Source organism: Podarcis pityusensis, assembly GCF_964106645.2.
Source record: "Podarcis pityusensis genome assembly, chromosome: 2".
Taxonomy (NCBI): domain Eukaryota; kingdom Metazoa; phylum Chordata; class Lepidosauria; order Squamata; family Lacertidae; genus Podarcis; species Podarcis pityusensis.
Window position 1 is genome coordinate 67,647,053 of NC_138029.1, and position 15,539 is coordinate 67,662,591.

Genomic DNA, 15,539 nt, shown 5'->3' on the forward strand with positions numbered 1-15,539 from the left:
TTGTTTACTCTCATGGCTACTTGATATTTAGTTGCCTATATTTGCTGCAAGTTGAAACCAATTTAAACTGTGCGTATTCCAATACAGAAGTTATTAACAGCAGGATTAAAATAGCTACCATGTTAAGTTCAAAGTGCTGGTTCTGGTGTATTTAGCCCTATACAGCTTGGGACCTGAAATATCATCCCACCCCTTAAATACCCCTGCTGCAGGTCGGTTCTTTACAGCGTATGTAGGTATTGGCTGTTAATGTTGTGGCACCTACCCTATGGAACTCCCTCCCACTGAGTATTAGGCAGGCACCATCACTGTTCTCTTGCCTCCTCTTTCAACAAACCTTTTAAGTGGAGATCTTTCCTGATCTGCATCTGTGCTGGAATGGTTGTTAATATGGTGTTTTTGTTTTTTTAAAATTGTTTTACCACTTTTTTGCTGCCCTGGGCTCCTTTGGGAGGAGGATTTTTAAAAAAATAAAATAAAATCAGATATTTTCAGAGGTGGTCGACTACTAGCAGAAACTGCCAGGAACTCCCCATTGCTGGCATGGCACCCCAGCTATGAGATCACTTACAGCACCATTTGTTTTAGCTTTTGCAGACCGTGGTCAATTCCTTGTAGAAGGTAGCATATCAGAGAACTCTTATTAGTAACATGGGCCTCTTTCCTGATTAGTGAGGCATTGCCTAGGCCTTTGTTGGCTTTTTAATATTTTAAGCCTGCTGTTAATTTTTAAATGTTGCACGGTGCTTTGTACATTTTAGTTATTCTAAAAATATTTTTTCAGTGACGATTATGCTGTGTCATCATTCATGTAGGGACCGTTTTGTAGAATTGCCAGTCTAATTCACATATCTGTAATTTCTGTAACATTTCTCCCCATCCTTGGGGATTTGGCCCTGGATAAGGGAAGGGGTGGGACACGGGTGGCGCTGTGGGTTAAACCACAGAGCTTAGGACTTGCCAATCAGCAGGTCGGCGGTTCGAATCCCCGCAACAGGGTGAGCTCCAGTTGCTCGGTCCCTGCTCCTGCCAACCTAGCAGTTCGAAAGCACGTCAAAGTGCAAGTAGATAAATAGGTACCACTCCAGCGGGAAGGTAAACGGCGTTTCCATGCGCTGCTCTGGTTCACCAGAAGCAGCTTAGTCATGCTGGCCACATGACCTGGAAGCTGTACGCCGGCTCCCTCGGCCAATAAAGCGAGATGAGCACCGCAACCCCAGAGTCATCCATGACTGGACCTAATGGTCAGGGGTCCCTTTACCTTTACCTAAGGGAAGGGGTGGACCACATGATTTGCAGGCAGGAAAATCCTAGGTTCTATCCCTGGCATCTCCAGGAGGATTTGGGAAAGGTTCCTTCCTGGAGAACCACTGCAACTCACTGTAGAGACAATACTAAACTAGATAGGCAAACCATTGGGCTCAGTATAAGGCAGCTTCCAATATCCCTATATATTTATTTATATCTGCAAGTGCAACAAAGGAATCAGGACAGGTAGGATAACATGCAGATAGAAGTCCTTCCCCGTAGAGATGCTTCCGTCACCTTCATTGTCCAGCTGTCCTCATACGCTGAAAATACACTTCTATGCCCTTTGACACTTGAGAGAGATATTTTTAGGACCTGCTCTGGTTGCGATTGTAATTGGTTTTAAACGCTGTATTTTATATTGCTGTAACCTGCCCCAGAACCTTCTGGTGAAGGAAGGGTAATAAATCTAATAATAACCAAACTAGTACAGTGGTACCTCGGGTTACAGATGCTTCAGGTTACAGACGCTTTAGGTTACAGACTCCACTAACCCAGAAATAGTACCTCGGGTTAAGAATTTTGTTTCAGGATGAGAACAGAAATCGTGCGGCGGAGGTGGGGGGCCCCATTAGCTAAAGTGGTACCTCAGGATAAGAAGAGTTTCAGGTTAAGAACAGACCTCTAGAATGAATTAAGTTCTTAACCCGAGGTACCACTGTAATAAAATTATCATCCTGATGCTTCATGGAATGTATACCACAAGTTTTCATGTTTCTCAAACAGAGGAGAGCTTGCAGATTAGTTGAGAAGAATGTTATGTAGCAAGTCAGCTAGGACTACCCACCTTTCTACAGTGGTGGAATTTGTTTTGGGATTGGTTGGATCTCTGTCATGGAAAATCCCAGCGCTTGTATCCCTTTTTTTATCTCGATCCAAGATTAAACCAGTCCAAAAATGTTAAGAGTTTCTCTTAAATGGCTTTTTTGGAAAGAGAAATATGGAAACAATCCATTTCATTCAACCTCGTCTCCAGCTGTTCAAATTGCAGAGGACCATAAACTGGATGAAGAGCTTGCAGGTCTGACTGCTGACACCGTCGGGCTCAGAGAGACATGGCCCTCATTCTGGCCTAGAAGTGTGAGAAGCTTCTGTGGAAGGGAACAAATCCTTTTTATCAAGAGCTGCTGTTCTGGGGCTGCTTGTTCTAATGCTTGTTATAACATGCTTCTAGCACAACAGAATGGAGTGGTTGGTGGTGGCAGCAGCAGCTGGATCTGGCACCTGAGGCTGCTGCCTGAGGCAACCACCTTACCTCATACGAGGGCCGGCCCTGTATACTAGGGTAGAATGTGAATTAAAATATGCATTGTACGTACACTTTTACCTTAGTATATGCATTATCACATCTTAGTAAAAAACTACAAAGATGCCTAATATTAGGGAAACCTGCTTGCAAAAATAATGCCTAGGAATAATGTGTGCATGAGGGGAAATTTTCACGAAAACTGATGCATTTTCATGGGCACTTTTAAAAACAAGATTTTGCAAATTCATGTGGAAATGTGGAGAACTGAGCTTAAGGCTGGAAAAATGAGAATAAGAGATAAACTGAAATTGGCAAATTTGCCCTTCCCTATTCCAAGCAGCTAGCATTCAGAGGCACAGTGGAAGTGGAATGCATTATGACTAGTAGACTTTGATAGCCTTATTTTACCTTTCCCTTCCATCTTTAACTGTGTGCAGGATTGCAAGCAATAAAAAGAGCCTCCAGTTGCCAGGTTTATTTATGGAATTTCTGTAGTTCGTACTGCCAGCAGAGGTAGAATGTTGTCTCTCTGTAGGAGGAGCTTGGAAGTGAATGGGAGCTGAACTCTGCCGAATCCAGAAGGATAGGACCTTTCCACGGGAGGATCTTCTCTTCTTCTCTGAGGTGAAACACGCAGGCAGGGCTGAGCTGTTTGTGCTGTGATTTGCTTCAGAACTCTCTGTGTTCAGTTCAGCCTTGAAACAGAAGCTGCGGGATGAAACATATCTTCAGAACCCATTTGGTGTTACGGTGCAACTAAAAGGTCAGCTTGTGTCAGCAAACAGCACTGTTTGATTCTTGAAGCAATGTCGCTCTCTTTCTGCCCTGTGTGAAGCCCTCTATTGCTGTAGCTTCTGGACTCTTTTTTTTTTTTTGAAAAAAGGATGTCTGCATTCAATGACACTATGTCTAGCTCTCATCAAAACAAGTCTAATGAAAAAGCAAACCTCGCAGTCCATCGTCCGGTTCACACGTCCTTTAGGATTTGCTAATATTGCAATGAGTCAAGCCATAACTCCAGTGCCTTAGTTGTAGTGTTTTATGGCTGTGCTGACCTGGTGATGTCACACAGGCATCGGAGATGAGGTGTGGGGTTAGCAGCATGCCATCTCCTAGGAAACGGCAAAGTTACATGGGAGATGGGAACGTATGGCCCGAAACCAGCAGCGGGGAGCTGGGAGGAGAAAGGAGCTGTGTAGGAGTTCTCAAGGCAGGATTTCAGTGGCCCATGGAGGAAATGTGGCTTATTAGTCTTCTTGCCAAACTTTTAACCTGACCTCCCCCTTTACCCCAAACCAAATATATCCACATTCTCTTTAACAGACAGGATGTAGTTGCCAGTAAGCTCTGACATTGCAGTGACCCACACTGTGCAGAAATATCAACAAATCAGCGCAGGGGAAAGTCAATGGTGAGGCAGCAGAAAGTGCCTATGTAAATTCCTTTCAACTAGGACCGCCACTTCTTCCATCTAGGGACTTCCTTGGATCCTGCAGTCTAATCAAAATAATCCTGTGATTACTGCTAAGTAATTCTTTAGAAATCAAGAGATCAGTTATGTTAGCATTTTGATGATACTAGTGGAATTAAGATAACCTCATGTAAGAAAGTGTATACAGCAGATTGTGACTACTGAACAGTATTCCTTTGGATATGTTTCTGTGCTTCTAGCTTTTCAAGAAGGCTTTGAGGAAGCAGCTGATGTGACTTTTCTGGACAGAGATATTGTTAGGTAAATTATTTCATTTTACAGTATTTAGGGCAATCATTGGATGTCTTACTTGTGGCCACTAAATGCATTTCCAAATTTAGCTGTGGTCCCAAATTGATGTACCTCTGAGTAAACACACTTGCCATCACACTGCTCATGTACAGCTACCAAAAGTCAGTCAGACTCACAGTTGATCAGGTTTATGGCAGAAAAGTAGCTTGGGATTGGAGTGATGCCATCTTAACAGCAAAAGGTGGTGCCAACAAAAGGCTCTGTTTGGTTGACCATAGAGATGGAAGGGGGAGCATGAAAAGCAGGGCTTGGATGCACCATAACGGAAAGAAAAGTTAATATAGGTTAATTATACATATTAAACCTAAGCTAAATAGTGATCAGACCTTTTTGGCTTTACGGGTCAAAACTGTTCTCCTGTAGTGAAGCAATTAAGTCAGGGGTTTTTTTGACCAAATTGTGCACTTTGGGTTAAAAGCATCAAAGTTGCCATGGACATCATCAGTTTATTTTTATGCCACTTTTTGGCCAGGGCCCCCAAAGGAGTGAACAGATTAATACAAAAGAAAATACAATAAAGCAGCCGTAAATACAAATAAAAAGTACAATACAGCAAATCAATAAAAACATAAAAGAGCAACAACCCAAGCACACCATGAATCACACTTTATACATTCACAAGTTGCATTTGTGCTCTCGCCACACACACACAGCTACCATCCACGAACAACTGACCATACAATAGGCTTCTCCCTGCGAACAACAAAATTCTTACACTTGCCCTCTAGGTCAGGGCTAGCTGACTCAGCCTTCTGGTTCCTCAACAGGTTGCAGATCTTCAGGTAAAGGAACAGGAGCAGGTGCAGTAAAGGGTGAGCTAAAGTTGGCATTCACCTCCCACCCAGCAATATTACTGCTGAATGGCATGCAGTGATAATGCCTAAACATTTCCTGACATGGATCCATCCTCATGTCTATTTCTGTTTCTGTTTCAAAATAAATGAGTTTTAATTTTACACCGTTTGCTTATAAACAAATATTCTCTGCATCAATAGAATGTTCCCACTGGTAGTGGTAGGTCCCAACTGAATTAGATAACAAATATAAAATGGATATTCCCAGACAATAAATTCAAAACAAGAAAACAAACACAAAACGTATTTCACAATGTTGTATGTGATGGGAATTAGTAAGAGGACATATTAATTATATTTAATCCTCTACAGACCCACACGTGTGGGTTAGCAAACAAAACAGCTGGTGCTTGTTTTTGTTTTTAAATGTAGGGCTTGCACACAAAGAGCCCCAGTAGCAAATCTTAAATCCCATCTTTAGGCAGATTTAATGGCACATAGGAATAGGTTTTTAAACCTTCTTTTAATACATACCAGCTCCTTGAGGTAGCTCGTCTGCTTTACCCCACCTGCAGAGAAACAGACCACACACTGAAGTAAGTTTAAAATATACCTTACTTACAGTCATGCATTGCCCTTAGCAATGACAAATTGCAGGTAAAATATTCTTAGTTGAAAACTATAGCAAAGGCATCCCCAGACACATGTCTGAGGCACAGACATATGTTGAGGCCTGTCTTCCTCCATCATGTGCAGCATGAAAGAAAGAGAGAAGGAACAGCAAACAAACCCTACTTCCTTCCTCTCAGGAGAAGAGGGGATGTGACATTACCGAGCCTACTCTAGCAATCAGAATTCTGTAGTCCTTAATTCCTTCACATACTAACTAGCATAGTTAGGTGTGACTGTGTCTTCCACAGTAGGAATTCCTGTAAGATCACTTTTAAATAAATATTTCATAAAATAAAAATATCCATATACAATTATTTAGTGTAGGTCAATCTGTGTGTGTGCTAAGTTTCATAGTTTTAACCCAAAGTGCATGATTTTTTTTGCTGAACCACTCCACCACTGAACTATATCTGAAAGACAATAGGCAGCTAGAGCAGATGCTAGAACCAGGATGTAGGTTGCCAGTGTGTGAGGTCACTGCTATCAACCTGATATAAGTTTTGTCAAGAATGATGGTGTATAGGAGGCTCAAGATACAGCCGTCTCACCACTGAAGAAACTTTAGACTAACTAGGCATGGAAAGAAATAAGTACTTGCACAGGGGAGAGATGCAAAGGCAGTTTTAGTGACCTCCATTGGAGTTCCAGCTGCAGAATACGTGAAAATACAGTTTGGACTGGAAAGAAAAAGGTTGTCCTAGAAGCTCTGTGACAAGAGATGATAAATAACATGTTAAATATAGATCCAGGTAATTTGTTGCAGATAAAAGCCACACTTGCTTATTGGAGACATGTAAAGAAAAATGATGTTCTGTGTTGGGATTTTGGGGTCAGAGGAAAGATGGTACGGGGGGGGGGGGTCGCCCCACAAAATGTGGTTGGGAATCTCTGTTAGGAAGTTATACAAATACGAAAGAGAACACACTGTGGTGGTGGTAAAGAAGTCCCTGGCCGACCATTTGAAATATGGGAACAGTGACCTTTCTTACAGTGTTGTTCTAAAATTACCTTGAAACTAGCCCCACTGAAGCAGTCAGAAGAATGTGTGAATGCTCACACTAGGGAGTGGGTGCCTTCATGCATGCCAGGTGCACCCACACCACTTCTGACCTTCCTAGAAGGTCTGAAGGGGGCTTGTTTAGCAGAATAAGAATAACAAAGTTCTTTAAATTTATATGCTGCCCATATGTTGCCCCAGCCACATAAAGGATACCATGACCTTGTTTGAATGTAATGCTAAACCATCGTTGGGGCTTATGGAGATTGAAGGCATTTGTCTCTCTTTTAAAATTGCTCTGTGGCTTGTTGTTACCTTGAACTGAGACAAACTGTGATTTGTTTTAACCATGGTTTGTCTGAGCAAGCCAACTTTGAACAATGGTTTATATCAGGGTAGCTAATCCTTAGTTTGGGAGCCTGATCTACATACACTCACCACAGTAACTTTTTCTGTCCCCATATGAACCGACTTATTTTGGTGAGAGTAGTAAAAATTAAAATAAATAAAGTGGATGCAGCACTAGGGTGTGTGGAGTCCAATGCCTTTATGGAGATGAAAAATAGCTCCCCACTCATCAGTTTGAACATCTGGTGAGTGGAGAGGGGGCAATACAACCCCTCCTCAGCTGACCTGCATGGGTAAACTGAGGACTTCTGAGCAAAAGAAGGAGTAACAATCCATGGTTTATGTTCATGACTTGTTTTGATATACCATAGTTAAAACTAAAACCAACAAATGGTAGTTAAATACAAATGTATGTGACTGAAGGTGTGCTGGTGGAGGAGAGGGAAGGAGGAAGCATTTGAAAACTGAGGCTTGCAGAGTTTTGTTCCCATAGCACTAAATGATGGGTTGAACAGTGGTCTTGTTGGCAATTGCATCCCACAATGCTTGTCAGTGTGCGTTACGTGTAAAGAGTGCTAAACTTTCTTGTCCAACCTAGAGAATGCTAGAGATGCCCAAGTCCGCAGTGGGATTTAAGCACATAATTAAAGAGTTTTATTCCCTGTGGAATTGCACATTTTGTGATTAGTCTACAATCTGTCTGAAGTGCCTGGAAATATTTGCAGTGATAACCAAATTCACTTTCCTTATTGCTGCATAATAGGTACCTTTTTATACTCTGCCTGATTAAACACCAGCCCTTTAGCAAATTGAGTACTGTGTCAACTACTTATTTATCTGGCACTTTTTCTAATAAGCTGTAGATCTTTAGGAAGTTTAACCTCACTACAGCCCTGTGAGGCAGACAGCTACTATTTACAGACCAGGAAGGAAGGCTCCGCAGTGAATCTATTGCCTCGTTCACACTTGAGGCAGTGCCACAGGCTGTTGGGCTTGTGGCTGGGCACCACTCGCACAGAGGTGCTATTAGTGAGAACCGGCCCCACTATGTGAAGGGCGGACAGGACATGTGATATATTTAATAATAACAGCTCTCGTTTGGGCCACTGTGCTCTTGCAAAATTCTTACAAATGGCACCTCAGTTTCTTTTAATCTCACCCTTCTTCCCCGCCACCCCCAAGCTTCTGCAGTGGCAGACATATACTAGTTCTTAGCTACACAGATATTGTAATGAGCCAGCTGGAATTGAGCAATTTGGAAAGGGGGGAGCCAAATGTTGCTAGTCTTTCAGCAGAACTGATGCAAAGTTTCTGCAGCCTCTTTTCTCTGCCATAGCCTGATGAAATTGCTGTGGCAGATGGTGGTTGAAAGAGGAGGAGCCTGATGGAGCTGGTCTTTGGTAGAGTTGATGGAGAGGCCTTGCTGTGACTGTGAAGCCTGCAACTACTTCCATGAGTTTCTGTGGCAGGCATCATAAATGTGAACTCAGCTTGTGGCAGAGGCAGAAAGGGAATTGAGCTCAGCCAAAATCCAAACACTTCACACTAAGATGTTTTCATTAAAAGCCTTGTTTTGATTTTTGTACATTATGAATTGCCCACAAATGTTCACTGCAGAGCTCACCAGCAGCCACAGTCTACCTTGTATCAACTCTATTTGCAGGGTCTTGAGTAAAAGAAATAAAATAAATAAACAGATTAGTATGGAAGAAATGTTCCAGCTAGCAATGAGTACAGTATATGCAAGTTACATTGGAGCACTTTATGAGGATGATGTTTTAAGGTAGAAACATAAGGTAGGTCCAAGAAAAAAATGTAAAGCATTTATAAACTGCTTAATATTTAAACATCTCTGAGCAGTCTATAAAAAATAAGCAATATCATTAAAGCAAAAATATAGCCTGAAACCAATAATGCTGCAGAAGAAAAGCATCTAAAAGTGTATAAAAACAAATAAAAAACAGGAATTTGGGGGATTCAGACACCTAAAATGGAGTTCAATCTTTTGGACCAGGGAAAACCTGAGCAAAAAGAGCCTAAGTGGTCTTACAGGTCTATACCGGGATAGCCAGTCTTTCAGATGATCTGGTTCCAAGGGCTTTATATGTTAGCAAGAAGACCTGGAGCTGATTGGCAGCCAGTGGAGTTCCCTCAGCACAGCTGTAATCTATGTATGTGTCCAGGTTCTCCACTCAACAACCTGGTTGCAGCATTCTGCACTGGCTTCAGCTTCCAGACCAGTCTCAAGGGAAGCCCACAAAGAAATTGGACAAACGTGCTGTTGCAGGTGTCCTTATCTGGTTATTACACATCACAAGAAAGATAGATGATGCCACATCTGGGCCATAATACATCTGGCAAATCTGAAGAAATAAAACATTAAGAACTCCTTCCAAGGAAAGGTATTTCTCACTCTTTTTTTCTCATCTTGCTAATTAGGGGCTAATGAACCACAGACTTGTTACCAAGAAGGAATATTGTTTGCATTGATTATGTATCTAAAATAAATGAAAAGGCATTGAAACGCATACTTCTTGGGACACAAGCATTCCATGCAAGGAAGCTTTTTGAATACATTAAATGTTAAGAGGCCGTGCCTGTGTAGTAGTACTGAAACTTGTAATAAACCAAATAAAAGTGAAACCGATTCCTTCATTTCCACAATAACATTGCTGCCATTTAGCATTTGTTGTTCTGTTCTTCTGTACTGTCAAAGCTCAATTAGTGCTGCTTCCAAGTAGGGATGGGGTGGAATTTTACTAATCTGCACTTCCTGTAATAAAACGCAAACCAAAATACTCAGCTATCCTTCGAAATTCATCTTTTCCTGAATGTTGCAGTGCATTTCTTTAACCAGAAACCATACAAAAGTGCCTATGTTAGAGGAAAGTGGCCATATATTAGTGAAAACAACATTTATAAATACATGATATTAGGGTACATCCTTGCATAAATATGTTTGTTGGGTACAACTGCATAGAAAAGCGCAGTGCTTTTTTTCTGGGGGTAAGCAGGGGTATGCATACCCCTAAACATTTTTTGAATCTACATTTGAATCTACATTTGAATCTACATTGAATCTACATTGAGGGGCAATATTTAAATATGAGTAGGAAAATGAGAGTACCCCTAAACATTTTTTTTTTAAGAAAAAAAAATCACTGGAAAGGTGTATATTACCTAAACCACATCTTAAAACGTTCAAGAATTGTTCTGATGACTTTCCCCCTCTAAACTGGTGCAGAGATGTAGCAAATTGGAATTAAGATCGAAAATATGAGAAGCTGGAAGAAAATGAAATTTGACAGATTCATCCATCTCTACTTCCAGGTATACTTACAGACTATAACCTAGATCCAGCTCTCTGAACATAGCTAAGGCTGTATTTGAATACTAGTGTTGTGTACCTGGATGCTATCATTGTAAACCTCCACAGCTGCTCTTGGAAACCACAGCAAGTTCAAACTGATGACACTTACCATTAACCAGCCCTGCCTGCTTTGTTTCTGCTACAAGGTTGTGACTGCCAGGAACTGAGCAAGCTGCCTGCTTCTCTGTAGCTGTGCTAAATGTAGGTTAAAGGCAAAAACATTGAGGTGCATCTTATTGCTGAGCTTCAAGGCAGAACAGCAAATTTCAGCCTTTCTTCTAACCCTGCTAATTCTAATATAAGCATCTCCTGCTTAGATTGTTAATTAGGAGTTAATTAAGCAATTTTATTTATTTATTCCCGTCTGCCCTATCCCAAGTTAGTGATATTAGAATCAAAATTCAACGAAACCCATTAAAATCCCAATTAAAAGTGCAGAATCAGAAGTAAAAAATATTCTGTAGTTGCTTTATCCCAGCTGTAAAAACCAGATCTTATTTTTTTATTTATTTACTTACTTATTTTTAACATTTTTGTCTCTTCCCTGGAAAATATTGGCCTTTGGCAAATCTACTCAGGCAGGGAGTTTTAAAGCTATTGGGCTGCCTCAATTTGACATTGAACCCAACCTTCTAGTGATTATTGGAACAGTCAACAAGAACTAACAGTACAGGAAGAAGCTGGTACCTGACTCTATCTGACAAAGAGTATCAGTCAGTATTGGATCTTTAGTGGTTGGTACTGGATAAAATCTGACAGCTGGAGAGCTCAGTTGGTTAGAGCATGGTGCCGAAAACATCAAGATTGCAGGTTTGGTCAGCTGCATCTTCCTGCATTGCAGGGGATTGGACTAGATCAGGCACGTTCAACCGGTCGACCGTGATCTACAGGTAGATCCTCAGGTGATCGTTGTCAATCGCAGGCTCCTTATCAATCGTGGGATGGAAAATACTTGGGAATGAATGTGTCTGCCCCCCTGGGCCCCTCGCTCTTCCCATCTGTTGCATGTTGTGCTGGGTCGTTTTGCATTTGCTGTTGACGATTGGGGATATAATGGTTGGCTTGTGCACAGCGTGGTCTTTTTAGCGGTGGATTTTTAGGTGACCGATCTATACCATTCCCCCTTTAAAGAAGCTCAGCAACTCTAGGCAATCCTTCCCAAAATAAGCTCTGCAACTCTGGGCAATGCTTCCCCCAAAAAGCTCAACAACTCTTTGCAATCCTCCCCTTCCACCCACCCACCCCACGCATGCTCTCCCTCCCTCCAATGACAATGGGTAGATCACTGCCATTTTTCTTATACTGGGAGTAGATCGCAGTCTCTTGGGAGTTGGATGTGCCTGGACTAGATGATCCTCAGTGTCGCTTCCAACTTTATGATTCTATAAAATATCTATGAGATGCAGCAGAGTATTTGATAAACTTTGTGGTAATCCCACCTACTAATGGCTAAGCTTCAGGAAACATCTCACTGAAAACAAAATAGACGGCAGTATTTAAAATCTGAAATGTGTTGTATACAGTCAAGATCATAGCTCTACTTTATGAATTGTGGGACCTTGAAATGAGGGCTGCAAATATTTAGCAAAATGTAGTTTGCCAAATTGCTTAGGAACCCTCTTGGGAGGAGGATGAGATGTAGACCTGAGAGCCTCATTGACAGGAATTATTCTCTTTCCTTGATGATAGGTTCTGGTCTCTCCCATTTCACCAGGCAGTATTTAACTATCACGCCAGGTCTGAGCTGGAAATCACAGTGTTTGACTGGGAAGTTCTTTTCCCAGTGAGCTGGTTGTGATTAGGGATGAAAGCAGTAAGAAGACAAGATGGCCAGTCTGCCCCTCCCAGCTCAGTGCTTCGCATATGTTTCAACCCCTGGCGTTGATGTGCAAGACTCTTGACTGAAACTCTAGAGTTGAAGTCAGTATAGACCATGTTGAAGAACCTCAGACACAGGAGCTAATGTGGCTCTCTCTGTTTGGCCATTGGGACTCTTTCCAGGCCACACCCTTAACACCCACCTGAATCATTTTGTCTGGTTAGGATATACCCATCAACTCTGGCGATGCCCCTTTGCTTTCCTGGATGGAGGGTAGAGAGTGGTGTCTGAGCATGTGCAGAAAGCAGTCCACTGCACAAAGGTCATTGCTCTGCCTGCATTTGCCTCTGGCCCCACCTGCCGCTGGAATATGGTCACCAGAAGGTTGCCTAGAAGGGAATGCGGCTCTTGGGCTGAAAGAGTTTTGGTTTCACTGTGGTAGTGAGCTCATGTTGGAGCCCACAAACTAGAACAAAAGCATTCATTAACAAAAATGAAATGATTGTTATGTTTTCAACAAATATTTCTCATAAATAGCTGTAGCAACCATCCAGCGGAGCCCTTCTGTGGCCATGCCTAGGCTAAAATACTTCCCTGCCTAGAGAGGCTGACTTGACCACTTTAGGTGGTCTTCTAACATTTTACGCAAAAAAAGGACTCTGGGCCCAGTCAAGTTTGTAGTTGTTTTATGCTCTCTGGAATGTATTTTGGTCTAAATAAATAAATAAATCAACCAACCCCCACTCTTGTTTTTCTTTCTTAAAGCTTTTATATCGTGTTTGTATTTTTATGTTTATTTGTTATTAACATTCACTCTGTAAACTGCCTTGAGTGCTTTTTTTTTTTTTAAGGCAGAAAGTTTGAGGTATACATTTTGTAAAAAACAAATAAATGGATGAATCCCGTGTCTCCTTGGGAACGAGCTCATCTTTCCCATTGAATTTCTCCTTCTCAGAGTTTCTTGAATGACACCCTGTTTGTTAAATGATCCTGGTGTACAATTTTGGTCTTATCTGGCCTACTTCAAAAGGCATTGTGCGAGTTGGAAGCTGCAGTCAGTTGATATCCGGGCCTTGACGTACATCATTATGAGGCCTAACAAAAGAGTGCAGTCCAGGTCCTGCAGCCACTCCTCTCTCCCTGCGCCCAGCTTTGCATCAGATGTGTTGTGCAGAGGTTAAGAACCTATGATTATCAAGGGCAGGACAAGGGTCCCACCTGTTCCACCATTTCCCTAATGTATGTGTGCAGCCTGCCTTGAGAGGATTCCAGCCAATTAAATTATGCTGCTAGGTACTAAATACAATGTGCAGCACATGGTGGTGTAAAATTATGGAATTTGGGGGATTGTTAATGAGCTCAGGTGCTATACAAAAGAACATTTTGGGGTGTTGTTTCCCCCTCCCCCCGCTTTTGCCTATAAAATTATATGACTTGGAATCAGGGCTTTTATATAACCCAAACACAACCATTCTAGTTAAAGAAGGGGAGGGAGGAATGAAAGGGGCATAACACAGCAGTAACAATGCCCGGGCCCAGTAAAATTAAATGCAGGTTTCTTCATAAATCCTTGGCTCCAGCAGATGTGTAACACATGTTGGAAATCCAGAATATGTCACTGGGACTTGAAACATAGGCATGAACCTGTTCCCAAAGACGAAATATCTGTTCACAGCGAGGGGCTGACCCTGCTCTTTATGCAGAGATCAAGCCTCTGCACAGCCTATTGTGCATCTGCCATGTGTTTATGCTCCAGGATTGGGGACGAGGGCGACTCAAGGAAGGACCAAATGAAAGAAAATAACAAATTGCACACATCACAAAGGGGGCAGTGGCATGCCGGGGGCAATAAATGATTCGGGCAAAAGGTGACTTAACTACCACAGCCGTCAAGAGCCCAATTAAGCTGGGTCACTGGGAGTGCACCAGCTTTCTCATCTGTATTTTTAGGGACTCGCGGTCCCTTGCCCTCTAGCAAAAAATATTGTCACCCACTCCATAATGGCAGATGGCATAATCTGCTTCAAAATATGGTTGTGTGTTCCCTGCCTTCTTGCTCCTTTTGTTGAGTGGGGATCTGCCCCCCACAACCTGCCCTAAGCAGCGTGCAAGCACACCATACATTTAAAGGACATGGTTTCCCCCATAGAGTCCTGGGAACTGCAGTTTCCACCCACCAACAGCTACAATTCCCAGCACCCTTAACAAACTACAGTTTCTAGGATTCTTTGGGGGAAGTAATGTGCTTTAAATGCATGGCGTGTACGCAACCATAGGTTCATGGAATATGGCAGGGTAGTGCTGAGGGGAGGGCAGTGCAGACACACCAGTGGCACCAGTCTGGCACTCCTGCTGGTGTGCCTGACATGACCTCATCCACCTCTGCACCTTCTTGGTGTGCGGCGGCAGTTCTGTTGGCAGGAAGCCAGATCTGCAGTGCTGTTCTGTTGCTCCTGGGGGTAAACAGAAGGGAAATGCCAATTTATTCCTACTTATATAGTGTACAGCCTGTTGACTTGCATTGTTTGTAAACCCAGCCCCGGATTATGAACACCAGCATCTCTCTTTTACCTTACTAAGGATATAGGAATTTGCAATTCTCAGCTATGATTATGGTCAGGGGAGGTCTCATGTGAGCATTTCTAGGTAGGCATTTCTAAGCACATTTCCTTCTGAGAAACAGCGTGAGGAAGGAGCTCCATTAGCTAATATGGCTTTAAAGTGTTTTTGTGGCTTTGAAACTCACCAATCATGACACTGTCAGCGCCTGAGCAATTGACATAGTAAAGCTGGCTGTCAGAGCTTAGACACAGTTTCCTTAAACTGGAAAATTTTAAATGTTCCCAGTGGCCCAGCTATTTGTCCTTTCACATGACTACTAGTCAATACGGTGCCGGGGATATATATTAAGACAAAAAAAGGGGCAAAAAAAGGGAGACAAGAGGCATTATTATTAATAAATGAATGGAGCTATTTGTTATTTATTATTTAAACCCTTGATACCAGCAGACCTGAGTGATCCATGAAATATAGGCCAGTAATTTATTTATTAAGGAAAATAATGATTTCTTTGGGTGCATGGTGTAGCCCTCTGTGACCCAAAGCAGCGGGAGGTTTATCAAATCCAAATACGATAGCGTGTACTTTTAGAGCTTTTCAGAGTGCTGTAACTGACAAGCTTTTTAACATAAGTACGCTA

The 15,539-nt window shown here is 42.2% G+C and overlaps 1 protein-coding gene across 1 annotated transcript in view; it reads left to right on the forward strand.

Moving 5' to 3' along the window:
- Positions 1–15,539, forward strand: part of LOC308467519 (uncharacterized protein) — a 151,440-nt gene that overhangs the window by 11,555 nt on the left and 124,346 nt on the right. The window lies entirely within an intron of this gene.